Below are 8,230 nucleotides of genomic sequence, written 5' to 3' on the forward strand. Positions count from 1 at the left end.
GACAAGTGTTGCTACACCTTGAGCAACACCTGTCCACTGTGTGCCAGGAATTTCACCCACTGATAATGGTTCTGAGCCATGCTCTCGATAAGCTGATAGGCTTGGTTGTATGGTTTATCCATAAGTGCGCCACCAGCTGCGGCGTCTATTGTCATTCTTGTATTATACAAGAGACCATTGTAAAAGGTGTGGATAATTAGCCAATTTTCGAGCCCATGATGAGGACATATCCTAATCATTTCTTTATATCTTTCCCATGCTTCGAAGAGAGATTCGTTGTCTCTTTGTCTAAATCCATTGATTTGGGCTCTTAGCATAGCAGTTTTGCTAGGCGGGAAATATCTTGCTAAAAAGACTTTCTTCAACTCATCCCATGTTGCGACTGAGTTGGATGGTAGGGACTGGAGCCAGGCTCTAGCTTTATCTCTTAACGAGAATGGGAATAAGCGAAGTCTTATAGCTTCGGGACTGACACCATTTGCCTTCACGGTATCCGCGTATTGCAAGAATATGGACAAATGTAAATTGGGGTCGTCCGTGGGGTTTCCGGAGAATTGGTTTTGTTGTACGGCCGACAACAATGAAGGTTTAAGCTCAAAGTTATTTGCTTCAATAGCGGGGGCAGCGATGCTATTGTGCGGTTCTTCTTGCGAAGGAATAGCGTAGGACCTTAATGGTCGTTCTTGTGGGGCTTCCGCCATGACTAAATCGGGAAGAGGAATCTCTAATTGATTTTCTAAATTTCTACGTCTTAAAAGACGTTCGGGTTCGCTAACTAGTTGCACCAATCTTTCGCCTCTAGAGCGAGTGCTTGGCATGCAACAAACGAACTAATCGGGGTAAAATAAAAATAAAATAAAATAAAATAAAATTGCCTTAGTCTCTACGGTGTAACACCGGAGTTACGATATCGACTAAATTGGTCCCCGGCAACGGCGCCAAAAACTTGATGCGCTGCAAGTATACAGCCTTGCCGCGTGTAGTTTTAAAAGATTATCGATCCCACAGAGACCAATAGTCGACCTACCGTTATCTAATGTTACGTTGTAAATCTAAGGCTAAATAGTAAATAGTAGTAGAATTTTTAAATAAAACAAAAGAAAATATTTTTTTGGGTTTTTAGAATAATAAAGCGTATTGCTAGGATGAGCTCTTAGTTGCTTCACAGGGTTCGATATTTAATTCGCGCTAAGTAAAATTACTACCGCATCTAATTGTCGTATTTTAATAAAAGCGATGCTCCAGGCGAAAGCCGTTCTCACTTCCAGCTCTCACAACTCTCATCATGAAATTATAAAATACTTATCAAAGTAGTTTTCGTGCTAAGTAAAATTACTACACCACCTAGTTGTCGTATTTTAATAAAGTCGATGCTCCAGGCGAAAGCCGTTCTCACTTCCAGCTCTCACAACTCTCATCATGAAATTAATAAAATACTTTACAAAGTAGTTGCATTACTTCTAGATATTTAGTGGTGTAAACAATTAAGTTTTCGAATTATATTGGTTTAAAAACACTAATCTCAGCTATCGCGAATCTTGACTAATGTTGTAGATTATAAAGGTGATGCTAAACTCTCGTCTCACATCCGCTAATAAAGTACTTTTTGAAAACCAAATATAATTAAATTACTTCTAATCCTAAGTGGGCGTTCTTCCGAATTAGAAATAATTATCGACTCTAATCCTAAGTGGGCGTTCTTCCGAATTATAATCAATGTTTAGTTTTTACTATCTAGTAGAAATCTCAAGTGGCGTTCTATGTTGATCCTACTTTAATTAATTCTCACTCTCGTGACAAATTATAGTCATTTAAAAATAAAAACTACTTAAAGAAAACTTAAAAGAAACTAGCGCGCGAACTAACTATCGAAACCCTACTAGCTACTAATCACACATCCTAGCAATATTAAATTAGCTAGACATAACTAAAACTAAAACTAAAGACGAAATAAATAAATAAGCGGGAAATAAAAACATAAAGCAAATAAATAAATAAAGCATAAATAAATAAAAACAATAAAGAAAAATAAAAGAAAGAAAATAAAATAAAAACCTGGATAAAAGCTCCAAGGAATAACGTCGGCACAAAAGAAAATAATATTCAACTTTAGAAAGAATTCCCGCAAAGGCTTAAGAATTCTTTCCAACTAACTATACGAGTTATATTCTCGTTTTACAAGTTAATTGTTACAAAGTTGTGTGTCTTGAAAGTGGAGAAAAGGGGCCTATTTATACTAATTTCACAAGAGACAAAACATAAATCTGGCCGATGTGGGACTTTAGCAAATTAGCGCGTGACCGTTTGATTTAGGAATGGCCAGGATGAAGAAAGCACATGGCTGGCGCCATGTGTGCATGTGGCGGGTGCCACTTGGTGCATGTTGGCAGGCGCCATCTTGGCCTGGTTGGCGGACGGCAACGTGTGTTTGGTGGGCTGCACATGTGTGGCCCAATTGGCTGCACATGTGTGGCCCTTTTTGTCCATTTTTGCTCCTTTTCTGTCCGTTTTCGCTCCTTTCTTCAACTCGTACACTTTTTATCTGTTTATTTAAAATACGAGAAATAAGTAACGATTCATAATATAAAACTTCGAAATCGAAATAAAAATAATTAAAATATAATAGTAAATTAACTAAATAAATAGCATATTTTAGGCGTATCAGCCACAAGACCGAAGCTTGCAGAGTAAGAGTGGTGTGTTTCAACTGTGGTGAAGAAGGCCACAAGAGTCCGACTTGTAAGAAGCCCAAGAAGGTGATGGGCAAGGTGTTTGCTTTGAGTGGAGAGGATGCTAGCCTTGAGGACAATCTCATTAGAGGTACGTGTTTCATCTATGACACTCCTTTAATTGCGATTATAGATACGGGAGCGACGCATTCTTTTATTTCTTTGGATTGTGCGAAGCGTCTTAGTATTCCTTTAACGGATATGACGGGTAGGATGGAAATAGAAACTCCTGCTAATGGTTCAGTGATTACCCGACAAGTATGTCGTAATTGCCCCGTAACCATTTTTGGTAGGCACTTTGGTATGGATTTAGTGTGTATTCCACTTAGTGGTATGGATGTAATTTTTGGTATGAATTGGTTAATCTACAACCGAATTCATATCAACTGTCGTGAGAAGGCCGTTGTTTTTCCGAAGCCGGAGGGGAACTTGCAATTGATGAGCGGAAAGGAAGTATCAGAATCGTTGAAAGAACATGCCGAGATGTTCATGATGTTTGCATCATTGAAACTCGAAGGAGGAGTTAAGATAGAAGAGTTACCGATCGTTTGTGAATTCCCAGATGTGTTTCCGGATGATATATCTGACGTGCCTCCAAAGCGAGAGGTAGAGTTTTCTATCGACCTAGTACCTGGAACTAGCCCGATATCGATGGCGCCGTATCGAATGTCAGCGTCAGAGTTGAATGAATTGAAGAAGCAACTTGAAGAGCTGCTTGAGAAGAGGTTTGTTCGACCGAGTGTTTCGCCATGGGGAGCGCCGGTATTGCTTGTAAAGAAGAAAGATGGAAGCATGAGATTATGTATAGACTATCGTCAGTTGAACAAAGTGACGATCAAGAATAAATATCCACTTCCGAGGATAGATGATTTGATGGATCAACTAGTTGGAGCTTGCGTGTTTAGTAAGATCGATTTGAGATCTGGATACCATCAGATTAGAGTGAAGACGGAAGACATACCTAAGACTGCATTCAGGACGAGGTATGGGCACTACGAGTATTCAGTTATGCCGTTTGGTGTGACCAATGCACCCGGAGTTTTCATGGAGTATATGAACCGAATTTTCCATTCATTTTTGGATAGATTCGTGGTGGTGTTCATCGACGACATTTTGATTTACTCAAAATCCGAGGAAGAGCACGAAGAGACTTGAGGATTGTTTTGCAAGTCTTGAAGGAGAAGAAGTTGTATGCCAAGTTGTCGAAGTGTGAGTTTTGGATGAAAGAGGTGAGTTTCCTAGGGCATATAATTTCAAGTGGAGGAATCGCGGTAGATCCTGCGAAGGTTGAAGCTGTGTCACAGTGGGGAACGCCGGAATCTGTTTCAGAGATTAGAAGTTTCCTTGGTTTAGCCGGTTATTATAGAAGATTCATCGAAGGTTTTTCGAAGTTGGCTTTGCCGTTAACCAAGTTGACGAGGAAAGATCAAGCGTTTGTTTGGGATGGTATTTGTGAGAAGAGCTTCCAAGAGCTCAAGAGAAGATTGACTACTGCACCCGTGTTGATTTTACCCGATGCCAAAGAGTCGTTCGTCGTGTATTGCGATGCTTCGAAGTTAGGACTTGGCGGAGTGCTTATGCAAGGGGGTAATGTGGTAGCATATGCTTCAAGGCAACTGAAGGTTCACGAGAGGAACTATCCAACGCATGATTTGGAGTTAGCCGCAGTGGTGTTTGCTTTGAAAGTGTGGAGACACTACTTGTATGGATCGAGGTTTGAAGTGTTTAGTGATCACAAGAGTCTGAAATACTTATTCGACCAGAAGGAGTTGAATATGAGGCAACGAAGATGGCTCGAATTCTTAAAGGACTACGACTTTGGATTGAGTTATCACCCCGGAAAAGCCAATGTGGTGGCCGATGCATTAAGTAGGAAAACTTTGCATATGTCATCATTGATGGTGAGAGAGTTAGAGTTGATTGAAGAATTCCGAGACTTGAGTCTTGTGTGTGAGGTTACTTCTTCAAGTGTGAAGCTTGGAATGTTAAGATTGACGAATCCTTTTCTTGAAGATATTAAAGAACGTCAGAAATCGGATAAGAAATTGATGGAGAAGATGGTACTCATCAATGAAGGCAAGGAGACCAATATCAAGATTGACGAAAGTGGAGTCATGAGATTTCACGGAAGAGTTTGTGTACCGGATGTACCCGAATTGAAAAGAATGATCATGGAAGAAGGTCACAGAAGTGGTTTAAGTATTCATCCTGGAGTAACCAAGATGTATCAGGATTTAAGGAAGATATTTTGGTGGCCGGGAATGAAGAGGCAAATTTCTGAATTTGTTTATTCCTGCTTAACTTGTCAGAAATCGAAGATCGAACATCAGAAGCCGTTTGGTTTGTTACAACCAATGTTTATACCAGAATGGAAATGGGATAGCATTGCAATGGATTTTGTGGGAGGTTTACCGAAGACCAAGAAAGGTAACGAGGTGATTTGGGTAGTGGTAGATCGTCTGACGAAGTGTGCTCACTTCATTGCTATCAGGAAAGGTACTTTGGTGCCTAAGTTGGCCGAGATTTATGTGGAGCAGATTGTGAAGCTACATGGTATTCCAACAAGTATTATTTCGGATAGAGATCCGAGATTTACTTCCAGATTTTGGGAAAGCTTGCAAGAAGCTTTAGGAACGAAGTTGAGGTTGAGTTCAGCTTATCATCCTCAGACAGATGGTCAGTCGGAGAGGACGATACAATCCTTAGAGGATTTGTTGAGGGCTTGTGTTTTGGAGCAAAACGTGAATTGGGATTCTTGTTTGCCGTTGGTAGAGTTTACATACAACAACAGTTACCATTCTAGTATCGGAATGGCACCCTTTGAGGCTTTGTATGGGAGAAGGTGTAGGACACCTCTGTGTTGGTATGAAACTGGAGAAGGTGCAATTCTTGGACCAGAGATTGTACAAGAGACAACAGAGAAGATTCGGATGATTCGTGAGAAGATGAAAGCGTCTCAGAGTCGACAGAAGAGTTATCATGATAAGAGGAGGAAGGACATTGATTTCCAAGAAGGGGATCATGTATTCCTACGAGTTACATCGACTACTGGAGTAGGACGTGCGTTGAAGTCAAGGAAGTTGACATCGAGGTTTATTGGACCGTTTGAGATTTTGAAGCGAGTTGGGAAAGTTGCATATAGGATTGCATTACCGCCATCATTGGCGAATTTGCACGATGTTTTCCATGTATCACAGTTGCGCAAGTATGTGTCTGATCCGACACACGTGATTGAATCGGACGATGTTCAAGTGAGGGATGACTTGACCATCGAGACTGTGCCTTTGAGAATCGAAGGAAGAGAAGTGAAGAGGTTGAGAAACAAAGAGATTGCATCCGTAAAAGTCGTGTGGGGAGGACCGGCTGGTGAGAATGCAACGTGGGAGCTGGAAAGCAAGATGAGAGATTCTTATCCCGATCTGTTTCTAGGTAATTTCGAGGGCGAAATTCTTTTAAGGGGGGTAGGATTGTAACGACCCATTTTTCGTATTCGTATATTTTATTAAATGTTATTTTATTTATTAATTGGCTTTTATTATTTTAGTGAGCGGCGAATAATTATTTAGCCGAGCGTAAGTTATTAGACGCGAGAACCTTTGTTTTGGGCTTAATGGGCGTGAGAGGCATTGGGCCTAAGCCATTTGGGCTTGGTTCATGACAATGGAAAGTAGTATAAGTAGCAAGTCAAACACATGAATAGTATCACAATTCATTTCTTTGAGTTTTGAGTGAGTAAGAGCAAGAGCAAAGCTAAGCTAGGGTTTTGGCTAGGAGAATCACGAGCAAGAGAGGAGAGGAAAGGCTTGGATCATCATCTTTGCTTAAGGTAAGAGATTAGAATTCATGATTCTTGAGTGGCAAGGAGAGGGGAGATTGTCTATGTCTCCATTCCCGAACTCTCCCACTCAATTTCTTTTAGATTTTTGATTAAGCTTTTGTATGAGAGTGTGATGTTCTTCATCATCACTTTGTATGTGTTAATCATTAGCTTGATTTCATGAAAGATATGTATGTGTTTGGGTCATGATGAAAAAGTTTATGAAAGTTGCTTAAAACCCAAGAAATTGGCATGATTTTGATTGTTTGAGGTATTTGGATGTTTGGAAGGGATGATTAATGTTCCTTGATACCATATATGCTTGAAATAGCTGTTTATAAGAATTTATAACATGTTTGAATGAATTTTTGAGTTGATTCAATGTTAAACCGCCTTATTGAAACTCAAGAACAGATATTTTTCTGGTATAGTTCGCTAAGCGACCAGGAGTTCGCTGTAGCGAACATGTTCGCTGAAGCTCGCCAATGCTCGCCATGAGCAGGTGATCCCCTGGTGAGGTTCGCGTAGGCTCGCTAAGCCTTCGCTCAGCGAATAGTTCGCTGAAGCTCGCCAATGCTCGCCATGAGCAGGTGACTTCCTGGTGAGGTTCGCCATGTCTCGCTGAGGCTTCGCTTAGCGAAGGCCTCTGTGACAGCAATTTTTGTTGATGTTTGTAAGTGTGATTAGGCACTTGTAACATGGTTTAAGAGTATCCTTACATGATTGTTGATACATGTTGATACTGTTAATGCTTATTGTTAATCGTTATATGATTGATAAACGCGTATGCAATAAGTTGTAGCTTAAAATGAGCAATGTGATGTTTTGGCATTAAATTGTAATGTTAAGTGAATGTGTTAGGATTGTGTTCCCGCATTCATAAAAGAGTAGCTTCGAGCTAGAGAATATCATATGGTTGATATGTGTATGCATACATGCATTCATGATTGTATGTGAACATTGGAAACTTGGGTTCCAATAACGAAAATGGATTATGTGTCCATAATGAAGCCGAGGATCGGATTAGATGAATCCATGAGTCCGGAGTTGCTATCCAACAGGATATAAAACTGTGTTGCCTTATCCAAGGGAGATAAGATGGTTCGGTAAGTTCCGACATATCCAGCAAGATATAAAACTGTTCTTGGTCCACCGTTGGTGAGACACCTTGGTACCACATGCATTTAGTTATGTCTAGGGATGGCATGACAATGAATTAATTGGCATTAGATACCTTAGGGTAAATGCGCATATATTTGATAAATGGTATGTGACATTATTTGGTTGAATTGTGTTGAACTTTATTAATTGATAATCGTTTAGTGCGATGTTTTGGCGTGAGTTAGAATATGTATGATGTAGTTCGAAAGTGTAAGACCTTTCTTATGTTCGTATGTTATGCGATTATGTTTTTCTAACTCTCTGCTTTGTGTTATTTGCTGGACCTTTGGGGGTTCAGATATTCAGGCTGAGGACTATGCCGACGTTTAGACTGCTGTTTTAGCTGGGTGTTGAAGTACCTTTTGGTGAGGAGACTTAGCATAGATTTCTCCTTTTAGTGCTAGCTTTTGGCTAGAGTTTGTAAATAGTAAATGCTCTGGTAATGTAACATCGAGTCGGGGGTTACGCTTGGATTTCATCGTATATCGGTGTTACCTTTTTGATATGCTAGTTCTTGTATAAG

General features: G+C 40.1%; 1 non-coding gene across 1 annotated transcript; it reads left to right on the forward strand.

Moving 5' to 3' along the window:
- The first annotated feature begins 210 nt into the window (after positions 1-210).
- Positions 211-317, forward strand: LOC123887776. The gene has a single exon (XR_006801774.1). It is a non-coding gene; the product is annotated as a small nucleolar RNA R71 (small nucleolar RNA).
- The last annotated feature ends 7,913 nt before the right edge of the window (positions 318-8,230 follow it).

Source organism: Trifolium pratense, linkage group LG5, assembly GCF_020283565.1.
Source record: "Trifolium pratense cultivar HEN17-A07 linkage group LG5, ARS_RC_1.1, whole genome shotgun sequence".
NCBI classification, from domain to species: Eukaryota; Viridiplantae; Streptophyta; class Magnoliopsida; order Fabales; family Fabaceae; genus Trifolium; species Trifolium pratense.